The sequence below is a fragment of the Sus scrofa genome, chromosome 4, assembly GCF_000003025.6.
Source record: "Sus scrofa isolate TJ Tabasco breed Duroc chromosome 4, Sscrofa11.1, whole genome shotgun sequence".
Taxonomy (NCBI): domain Eukaryota; kingdom Metazoa; phylum Chordata; class Mammalia; order Artiodactyla; family Suidae; genus Sus; species Sus scrofa.
In genome coordinates, this window is record NC_010446.5 from 115,554,853 (window position 1) to 115,566,396 (window position 11,544).

Sequence of the window (11,544 nt, forward strand, 5' to 3'; positions counted from 1 at the left end):
GACCAAAGGAAACTAAACCACACCTGTCTTAGTTAATAGAGGAATGGGAGCTGGAACCAGAGCTCAAACTACCAAAATCACACTGATGGACATACCACTAGTGATTTCCCATAACCTTGCAACTATCTGCAGGTGGTTCCCTGTACCAGTGAAATTAGAGCTGGCAAAGCTCGGCAAGCCTCCTCCTTTGTGCACCCACAGTGCTCTAGGAACCGAGCCCAGGGGACACGCATTTGCGTAATGGAATGTGGCTTTTCTCTCTCCTTGTCTGTGGCTTCTTTGTGTATGTTTTGGCTACCACTGCTCATAAGTGGTTTATGCGAAATGGAATACCATTAAAGACATACAAATAAGTCACATTTTTGTCTGAACCAATGCAGTAAATTTCTAGTCAGAAGAATCTCTTTGGCAATTTGGAAATAAGCACAGGCCTCTGCTATTCATGCAGGACTTTCTACATTTAGCTTCTTAACTCCTCTCTCTTTTTTTTGTTTTTGTTTTTTTTTTAGCATTGAAATCTTTCATCTCATCATTTTATATTCTTCATCATAGATCAGGATAATTCTTTCGTTGAGTTCCACATATTTCATGTAGATGACTTGGTGAGTAATTAAATGAAGGTGATAGATAACAAAATTAACAGGTTTATTGCCTTCTATCTGTAAAGCTCTCCTGGGAGAATTCTTCAGGTTAAAAACAGAGTCTTTTAACACTCAAAAGCAGATAATCTAGTAATTCAAATAAATGGTAGTATGTTTTGTGAAGTTATTAATTCATGTATTATTAACAGCATATGTACACATTGCCTTAAAGGATAAAGTGGCATCTTAAAGGAATACACATAGTAGATTGAATTATCTATTTCTCAAAAAAAATCCTGGGTTTTTTTGTTTAGTCTCTAAACATGGGCAGAATTATTTTGATTAATATTATCCCAGCTGGCTACATGCAGTGATCAAATGCACTCTATTCTAAAACTATTTTTTAAGTTGAGAAGTTAAAAAAAGGATATTAATGTGCATATTTGCAGACTTATAGAATAGAGAAAATCATACTTAATATTGTTTTGGGCAACTATGTGGAAATTGCAGTGCCAAATAGACCACACAAGAATAAGCATTTGATTTCAATACACATTACAGTTGTCTCTTTCGCTAAGAATCTTCATGAAATTTCAGTTAATGTCATTTTTATATTTTTCTCTTTATTTCTACTAAGAAGTATTGTAACTATTTATATAAGAATGTGAAAACAATCAAACCAAAAAAATAAAATAAAAATACTGGGCCCTTATTTTAAGTCCATAATGAGATCCTTAAGAAACCATAACAGTAAACTTATATTGAAGTCAGCTGTTCTGTACCTTATATAAATATCTGCCAAAGCAAATACTTCATTGGATTGTTCCTTCTCTCTTATAAATCCTAAAAATATACTTAAACTATTAGCTCAAGAGGAAGGTGATAAATGCATAAGATGGCAATGCCAGAAAGCAGTGATTTTGCTGCTGTCTTAAAGTCGGGGAAAGATTTGATAAAAGAAGAAGCGTCTAGAAGAAAAATGTGACATAATGAATGGTAGTAGTCATAAACTTGGGAATAGATTTTCCTAATATCATATGTGAAGATTACATTAATCTACATCCTAGCAATGAGTTAAATTGATGTAAGGACAAAGTTGGAATTTGACCACTAATTCTGATTATTTTGTGCTGATTGATCCATAATTGTTCTAGAAATTGATGATATCTTATCATTCATTCATGGTGACATTTATGAATTTATTCATTCATAAGCATTCATGAAAAGATTGTGTGTGTTCAGTTCCCTCAGGTTACTCAGAAACTAGGGAAGGAAATTGAGAAAGGAAATAAATTGTATTTAATATAATACAATGTGACTGGATACATGTTATAATCCTGGAAGTAGGGCTAAGTAGGAGAGTCAGGAAGGTATTCATGGAGAAAGTTGCTTTGAGCTTCATCTTGAAGGATGTCCAGAAATATTCCTGGCTGGAAAGAGAATTTTATGTAAAGAGAATAACATAAAGAAGCATTTCTTAAGGTGTTTTCTGAGAAGAAGATGTCAGATAAAAAAAGATGTCCATACCTAAACATGCTTGACAAAGATTGGTAGGAAAAGCCAAATTTAAGAAATAATTTTGAAATTAAATTTAGTTTTTAGTAATTGATTTGATGTTGCAGAATTTAAAAAAAAATGTAATGGGTGTTGAAGGTAACTCAGGGCTTCTAATTGAAGGTGTCCACTATTTTAAAAGGTGAGGACCAGAGTTCCAATTATGGATAGGCAGATTAAGAACTCAGTTAGTATCTATGATAATGCAGATTCAACCCTGGCCACGCTCAGTGGGTTAAGGATCCAGCATTGTCATGAGCTTCAGTGTAGGTTGCAGATGTGGCTGGATCTGTCATTGTTGTGGCTGTGGTGTAGGCTGGCAGCTGAAACGGTGATTCATCCCCTAAACTGGGAACTTCCATATACTACAGGTGTAGCCCTAAAAAACAAAACAAAACAAAACAAACAAACAAACAAAAAACAACAACAAAAAAAGGTGAGGATTGTAAAATGAGGACTAACCTGAGGAAGACGTGCTTGTTGGTGAAAGATAAATTCAGTTTGGGATGGCTTGAAATTTCAGTAGACTGTTGGAAATATATTTTGTAGAATTCAGAAAAGAGAATGTAGTCCAGTGATTTTCAACTAACAGTCCATGACCTTTTCTAAGAGGTCAATAATATTAATGAGAATTTTTCTTCTTTTCTTAATAATAGTATAAAAGTGTAATAAAAAGATATCAGAAAGTAAAGATAAGTATTCTAAATATACCAGAATATATAAGTGTGAGAAAAGTTGTCAATAAATATAATCAAGACTACTTTAAAAAAAATTTTTTTATTCCAAAAAGAATGGAAAACACCTAATTTTAAAACTAGGAGAAAACATTTAACCCAAATATTCTGATTAATGCTATCCATATTTTCTAATAAAAAAAATCAGGAGCAGGATTTTAATAGATTTTCTGTTTACTAAGTTGTATTATCAGAATCAAGGGGCAAGCAAAGCTATGGTTCATAAACAACAGAGAAAACAAGCAACCAACCAACCAGTACTTTATTGTGAGAAAATACAGAGATGAAAACAAAAACCATATTTTTATTTTTCAATATTTATTTTTCTCTAACCAGCCTCAAGACCATAAGAGTATATCAGCAATTTATTTAAATTATTCTGAGTTTGTTAAATTAATAAATACCAAGGAAAGAACCATTTACAAGTCTTTTACAGAGATTATCTTTACCTATATAAAACCTCATTGGGACAGGCTGCAACATGACTATTTAGGAACACTTTAGGGACTATGTATAACTGTTAGATCGTAGAGAAAGGAGGAAATAACACACACACACACACACACACACACACATGCGCGCGCACACACACACACACACACATATATTTACACATACATGTATTTGTGGCCCGAGGCTCCATGGGGCACTCCCAAGTGAATCACGTCTTGAAATAAACCTGTCACTTACTTTAATTTCAATCTGGGGACTTGAGCTGTCCTTCCCTGGGCTATGGATGAAATGGGACCAAGGAGATGCTGAGCTGGTTTTGCTTAGATGTCACTAAAATGGGCGATTCAAGGGGCAATATTCAGCAGTAAAACAGAAATGAAAACTAAAATATGAGTAGCATATCCAAGTCATTTATCAATTTTAAGGCAAAGAAAGAGAAAAATTCATATATGAGGACCCTGGATCAGGTTGGAAGAAGGGGTTTTGAACCAGATGAAACATAATGATTCTCTTGGGCTCTAAAAATGTGGCTACCTCTGCTTTTCGCAAAACACTTGTGACCTTGAAGGATAGGGAGAGGAACTGTGCAAGTAATTCTCAATTCATTGGTTGAAAATGAACATCAGTGATTGCTCAGCAAAACTCAGCAAATCAGCTATTTGCTAACACAGGTTCTAAAGCACTCCAAGTTTAATTTGTTCTATATCATCCCAAGATTATTTATTGTTCACAAACTGCCAGGAGCTGAAAATAAAGCAATGCATGGGCCCACTCTCTGTACTCCTGGAATATTTTAGAGGTGTCAGACTCCAAAAAGCAATAATAACAAAATTAATTTGAATTCACATTATAAGCATACGATCTTGAATCATTTGGGAAAGGATAAAAAGAATGTGGTAAACCTACTATATTGTAGCAGCAATTTGTAGCTCTGAAAAGCATGAGGTTATTGAAGCTGGGCTCAAATGCTACTCCTACTCCCATGCTTTTCCAAATTAAGCAAGCTTCATCTCTGGAAAGTTCTTCAGATGCAAGTATTCATTCAGACAATGAGTGTGGTCTCATTTAACGGACTCATTATCTCTCCGTTTTAGAAATCTGTCTTCAAAGCAGTTGGCAGATTTGATTCCTGGCCAACATACCAAATACTCTTCATGGGAGCTCATAATGTTTAAAACAAAAAAACTTTGGAAGTGTCGTAGATCACGTAGGTACTCTGCTCTTAACTCCTACTCTCCTGGTCTGGACCACACAGTTGAGCAGTGGGTTAGCTGCTTATTAGCCACTCTATAAATACTTGTTGACTCAACGAGTGTGTGTGAGGTTTCATGGTTTGCTAATTGTTTGCCCTCTATAAGTCATATTTCCCCAAATGGAATGTAAACAATGTGATATTCAAAGCAATGATGTTCATTCTCTTTACATATCATCCCTTAGTCTTTTCTTCTAAAATATTCAGAAAAGGAGGGGGAAAACCATCTTTTTATCTTTCAACGTGATTTTTCTACACAAACTGTAGCGAGATGTTGAGTTACTATCAGTAGGCTGCCTGAGAGCCAAACTGTAATAAGTTCAGGAAATGAAGCTCATTCCAACTTACATTTGTAATCATTTTTATGTCTCTTTAGAAGAAGAAAGAAGCTTTGAAAAAAAGAAAGGATGATGGTGATGAAATAAACACAGGAAATATTTAGTGGAGTTCAGTGAGGACCATATAAATCAGAAAAAAATATTGCTGTCTGCTTGAGGTAGAGAAAGAGAAAGGGAAGACTTTGCAATAAATTCTGCTTGAAATGACAGATGACTACAAAACAGCTTTGTATACATGAGATGGGATTTGACTTGCATTATAAACAAATGCCTTTTATACTTGCATGCTATTAGTCATTGCCCAAATTGGTAGCAGAACCAGCAGAACTGGTGGTTGAATTCAGGTATTCTATCATTCACCCAATGCACACTTGGGATTTGCTTTTAGACAAAGAATTGCTTTTCTTCATGTTGAACTTTACTAAGATAAAACAGACAGTTGTGCTCAGCACTTAAACTGGGTGTGGGGCTCTCTGACATATTTCAACCTTTTGAAGCATAACCTCCCAAGAAGCAGTAGACCAAAACCCACCCTAATATTTTTCTGTATTTTTCTATGATAGGAGCACTATCAAGAGATTTTTGAGAGTAATAAACTCTTTTTTAAAACATTCACCCATATTTGTAAAATTAAAATCCCCCCCAATAGATACTTTTGAATACTGAATATATTAAAAACAAAGTAATGCAGAACCAAGGGTAGAAAGGAGGCTGGGCCTTGCTTTTTAATACTCTCTAAAGCAGAAAGGAGCCTACATCTCGAAACATTCAAAAAGTTAAAATGCAAGTATGAGTATCATAAAATATTTAAATTAATCCAATTTAATATTTTTAATCCTTAAAACTGTGGTGACCACTTGATGTAAATCCTCCAAATTCTCAGTCTCTGCCTACTTGCAGACTTTGCCTTTTCTACTACTTTCTATGTTTTGGGGAGGGTTTAGTCTAATTATATGGTAGCAATATTAACTCAGAAGTAAAAAAAAAACAAAAAAAAAACAAAAAAAAACCCAAAAAACCCAATAAAACCCATTCCTCCTCATGAAGTAAGGAAACACTATAAAATAGCAGTTAAAGTTTTTTTTTTTTCTTTTTTCAATATCCACCCAATTACATTTTCCCCTTATTGGCTTAATAGATCTAATACTAAGTGAAATTCATATAGTGCACCCTAGCTTACTATTCCAGCTTTTTGAACACGCACTGCCTCATTTAGTCTCCACCTTAAGCCTTTGGGGTGGGTATTATCGTCACCATTCTGCAGACAATGAAACTAAGATTCAAAGGGACTAAGCAACTTTTAAATAGTTTTCAAAATTCATTGGATTCATTATAGAGCCATTAAAAATGAGGATTTTGTTGACAATTTAATGACATGGGATAATGCTCATGAAAAAAAAAAAAACAGCAGGCCATAAACTATAGTAAGTAGAATCCAATTTTCTCCTTTCTACACTTCAAATTTTCCAGAAAAACATGCACTGATTTTCATAATATGATTAGGCCCATAATAATTTTTACTGTCTCACAAAAACGTTAACCCCATACTATATGCAGTTCCACTACCAGCCAACTTGCTTATTAAAAAACCATTATTAGTACCATAGCTGTGTAAATGTACACAAGTATTTTGGAAAGAATGTACTCAACTTTGCACATGAACAGGTTAACATCTTATTAAAATCATCGGTGTTTTGTTCTTAATTATTTTTTGCCAAAAGGCACTGAATTAGGTGTCCGTCAATAGAAGTGGACTAACTAGAGGGCGTTCATTGTCTTCAGGGAGTCTTACATTTTTCCATACTCTGGGGGAGCATGCAGGAGTCAAAATACCTAAGATTTATTGAATGATTATTTTGTACTGTATTTTATAAAACACTGCAATAGATTAAGCCAGTTAAATATGACAGCAACTCTATGAAATGGGGCTTATTTATTATGCACTTTTACAGCTCGGGAAACTGAGACTTAAGAGATGTAAGATGAATTATCCTTCCTAATCAGGGCAAGTGAATGACAGAGGAACAATCCAAACCCAGATATTTCTTTTTCTAAAGCCTCTGTTCTCAAGATACTAATCCTGCGTGCCTTAAATTGAAGAATGTGTGAGTGACCTTAACCCCTGTGACCTAAACCTCTGCTAGTAATCTTAATTTATTAGCTCTACTTGCAAACTTCATTATTTATTTTAAATTTTAGAGTCGTGTTTAACTCTTGGTTCTGTTGTTGATTAGCTAGCTACTTATCCTAAAGATAGATATAATTTTTCTTTCTTTTGCTGGCTTCCATGAACTAGTCATTTGGAGAACAGTGGAAAGAACTGAGGGGTAAACAAACAATAAATTTGCTCTGTGACAAATTCACAATTCTCTGGGTTTTAATAAATTTTGAAATGTTAAGAGCCATTGGATTTAAAAAAAAAAAAAGCCATTGGATTTTTACAGTCCAATTAAATTCCTGCTGTGGAATTTATAAGTAGAAAAAAAAATGTTTCAGACAAAAGAATTCTTTTACTCATCAAATACCAGTCATAGACAGTCTTCCTTTTATACCATGGAAGTGGAACTTTCTGAAGATGCTCTCAATTTGAGATTTTGGTTTGGTGATAGGTTGTCTCAGCATTTATCCAAACTGTATTTGAAAAACTAAATTATCCCCTCATCTTTGTGGCAATGAATTCTGACTAAACTCTCTGGAAGGTCATAGATTTTAAGGCTGTAATGTGTTAAGGTAAAAAATGCCACATGTCATGTGGGAACTGAAATGACAACCAAGGGGAAGTAACCAATCTGAGGAGCATTTTCTTGGTCACTGTAACTTTTTTGGTTGTTTTCGAAGTAAAAACACATCTCATGACTTTATTTTATTCAGTCTTTTAGTGAGTATATAATTGCCTTCATATAATAATATATCCTGTCCTTCACATTCGGTTTAGTAAGACACATGATAAAAATCATCTTAGAATTGACAAAGTTAATTTTTTTTTTTTTTTTTTTTTTTTTTTAGGGCCAGACCCACAGCACATGGAAATTCCCAGGCTAGGGGTCAATTGGAGCTATAGCTGCCCTCCTATGCCACAACCAAGCAATGCCAGATCTGATCCGCCTCTGTGACCTATACCACAGCTCACAGCAATGCCAGATTCTTAACCCACTGAGTGAGGCCAGGAATTGAACCCACATCCTCATTGATGCTAGTCTGGTTCTTAACCTGCTGCCCTACAACGGGAACTCCAGCAAAGTTTTTTTTAAATATTTCACTTATATATTTATTTGCCTTGGAGAGGCTGGCCATCATTGCTTCTGTCCGCTCCTGTTGCTCCTTTTTGATACTTTCACTCAAGTAGAATAACGTAAGTTGCCCCATCTTTATGTTTTATATGAATTGTATTCCTATTGTGTACAATAAAATGTTATGCTAGATTCTGTGACTTTGGGATCCCAAACTGCAAATGCAATGTGCCAGGATTCTCAAATATGAGCATGTTTTGGTTACAAAGTAATTCACCCCAAGTTTCCTTAAAGATTATGCTTTTTAATGCATTCATAGTCTTAAAAATTAAACTTTACAAATTCCGAAGAATGTATAAATATAGAAATACTTGTAAATAACTGAAAATGATTCATTGTGAATATTCATTGTAAATATATTACTAGGATTTTTATAGGAATTGCATTAAAACTATAGATTAATCAGGCAAGCGTCAACATCTTTACCATGTTCAGGTTTCCAAATCATTAAAATGATTATATCTTTTCATTTATTTATATTATCTTTGTTTCCTTGTGTCAGTGCTTTGTAATTTTTAGTTTACAAATACTGTAAATTTTTTGTTAGATTTACACTTGATTTTTGAGTGATTATCAATGCTATTGGTTTTAACTTTGGTTTCCATGTTTTTATTGCTATATATAGAAATACAATTGATTGGTAGATTCCTGGAACTTTCTGTGTAGATGATTTGCAGCATAATCTGCAAATAGAGAAAGTTTTATATCTTCCATTCCCATTTAAGTGTGTTTTATTTTCTTTCTTTTCCTCATTAACTGTCTAGAAGTTGCAGTGTTATGTTGAATGAGTGGTGAGAACTGACACCCTTGCCTGATCATCGTTTTATGAGGAATGCAGTCAGTCTCTCATTATGAAGCACGGCATTAGCTGTAGATTATTGGTTTTCTTTTTTAAACTTAGTTTTGAATTATTATAACCTTAGAGTTAGCAACTTTACATTAATTTTATAATAAGTAAATGCTAAGAATTTTTGTTCCCAGATTTCAGACATTAGGATAATAAACATGCACCTGCCTCCTGGCAAGACTTGTAGTTTCATTCCCATCTCCAAACTTGGTGGTGTCTTAATTTCAAGTGAGATGCAGTAAAGTAGAAGCGGTAAGAGTGTTGAACACAGAATCAATCTCACAAATCATATCGCCCAGCTTTAACTCTCAAGAGGGATGAAGAATTAGTTTCTGATCCTGTTAAAGTTTGTGACAGTTAACCTTGCCAGAGTGATATTGTATGACAAGATTTGGAATGTAATGTATTAATTCCAAGTTGGGTCAGTTATCTAAGTTTGAAGGGTAGAAGAATGGAAAAAATAACTCTTTCCTGTTAAAAAGAAATTCTATTCTGAATTTCTTCTAGTAGTATGCATGAAAATCATCATGCCTAAAAAAAAAATCTTCCAAGTACTATATATACATTTATTGCTTATATATTATTAGTTGCAATTTCTTAAAATTCATGGAACCTATAATTTTATTGAAGAATCACCAGACATGTATTTTAGTATTTTTAAATTTACATAATTCACCCTAAGTTTATAGAGATAACATATATTTTAGGTAAGTGGTAAGCAAACCTTCACATTTAGATAAGTATCAGATATAGTTACGATTGTAAAATCCCTTTTTTTCAGCAAAAGCTAATGTAGTTCCTTGTTGCTAAACAAAATGCCTTGAAAAGCTATATTAACTTCCTTTCTGAGGTAGATATCGAGTGTTTTTTTGAAAGTTTAATGTACAAACTTCCAGTTATAAAGTAAATAAGTTTTGAGGATGTAATATATAGCATAGTAACTATAATAAAGAAACAAATAAATAGACTTAAGTCAATTACTTGTGTGATAAAATGTGTTCACTTAGAAGTGGGCTATAATATCTAATTTATAATACAAACCTGTATTCTAAATACCTTGTAGGTAATATGTAATTATCTCTTTTTGTATTAGTTATTCATCTATATTTGGAGGTCAAGAAAACATAAAATCTTTTTCAAGACTCACTTTTTCATACATAGTTACAAATTTTTTTTCTCATTTTGATCTCTTTCTAGACAATTACTTGCTGATGTAAACCCATAATTTTTGTTTATGATAAATACTCATTGACTGCAAATTGAATTAAACTGTTTTTCATAGTCATGCAGATGTTTGGAAATGTAATAGTAAGTTTTTTTCACTCATTATAGGAATTTTAATGCTATACATACTATTCTGTGAGGAATGATCTGGAAAACACCAGACTTTTGGAAATCAGAGCATGTTTGTAGTTGTACTATTTGTTCTACTAACAACAGGGTGAAGAGATATGAAGGAGACCATCCCCCAATGCCTGCCAGCAAATAAAATAAATAAAACTAATTTTCTAGGTCTAGTTACCTCAAAAACAATTTAAAGGGTTGAACCATAAAATTTGTTTGATTCTCTTCATTTGAATTATAAATCAAAATTTTGCTTTATGCAAAAATTTTCCTGTCGTATCTAATAAATTTAGAAAAGACTCAAAGAGTATCTGGAAAGATAAGTCCTTTGATTTTAGGAGTAAACTTCTAGTTTTAATATTAGCTGGATAATGGTAATGATGATAATGCCATTTGAAATATTTTACACTAAAAAAAATCTTTTGTATATTTAAAAAATACATTCACCAAAGAAACTTAACATAAGACAGACTATAAAGTATAAACAAATTCTAGAGTTCTCCTTGTGACACAGAGGAAATGAATCCAACTTAATACCCATGAGGATGCAGGTTCAATCCCTGGCCTCGTTCAGTGGGCCAGGGATCTGGCACCGTGAGCTGTGGTGTAGGTCACAGACATGGTTCGGATCCTGTGTTGCTGTGGCATAGGCTGGCAGCTGTAGCTGTAGCTCAATTCAACCCCTAGCCTGGGAACTTCCATATGCTGCAGGTGCATCCCTAAAAAGCAAAAATAAATAAATAAATAAACAAAAAAGCAAATTCTACTCATAGATGATGTCATTTTAACCTTTCTTCCTAATGTCAGTATTGATTGCACAGTAACAACCCTTAGTGAAGAGTGCTTCCAGATATCTAATATTGTATTTAATAAACACTATCCTGGAAAATCTATGCAGATTACTAATAAATTCTTAACAACCCTGTGGTAATCTTTCATGCTGCATCTAGTATTTCTGGGTCTTTGCTTTGCAGGCACATGGTAAGAATGTCCTTTCAGACTCCACCACAGTTGGGTGGGGCCCTACAGTCAGGGCTCACTGATACATTGTGAGTGGAAGTAACATGTGTCACTTCTGGACTGAACTATTTATTTGTGGGAGCTCTCTCCCTCAGCTTTAGCTAATCACAACTTTTTAGATAGTGGTTTCT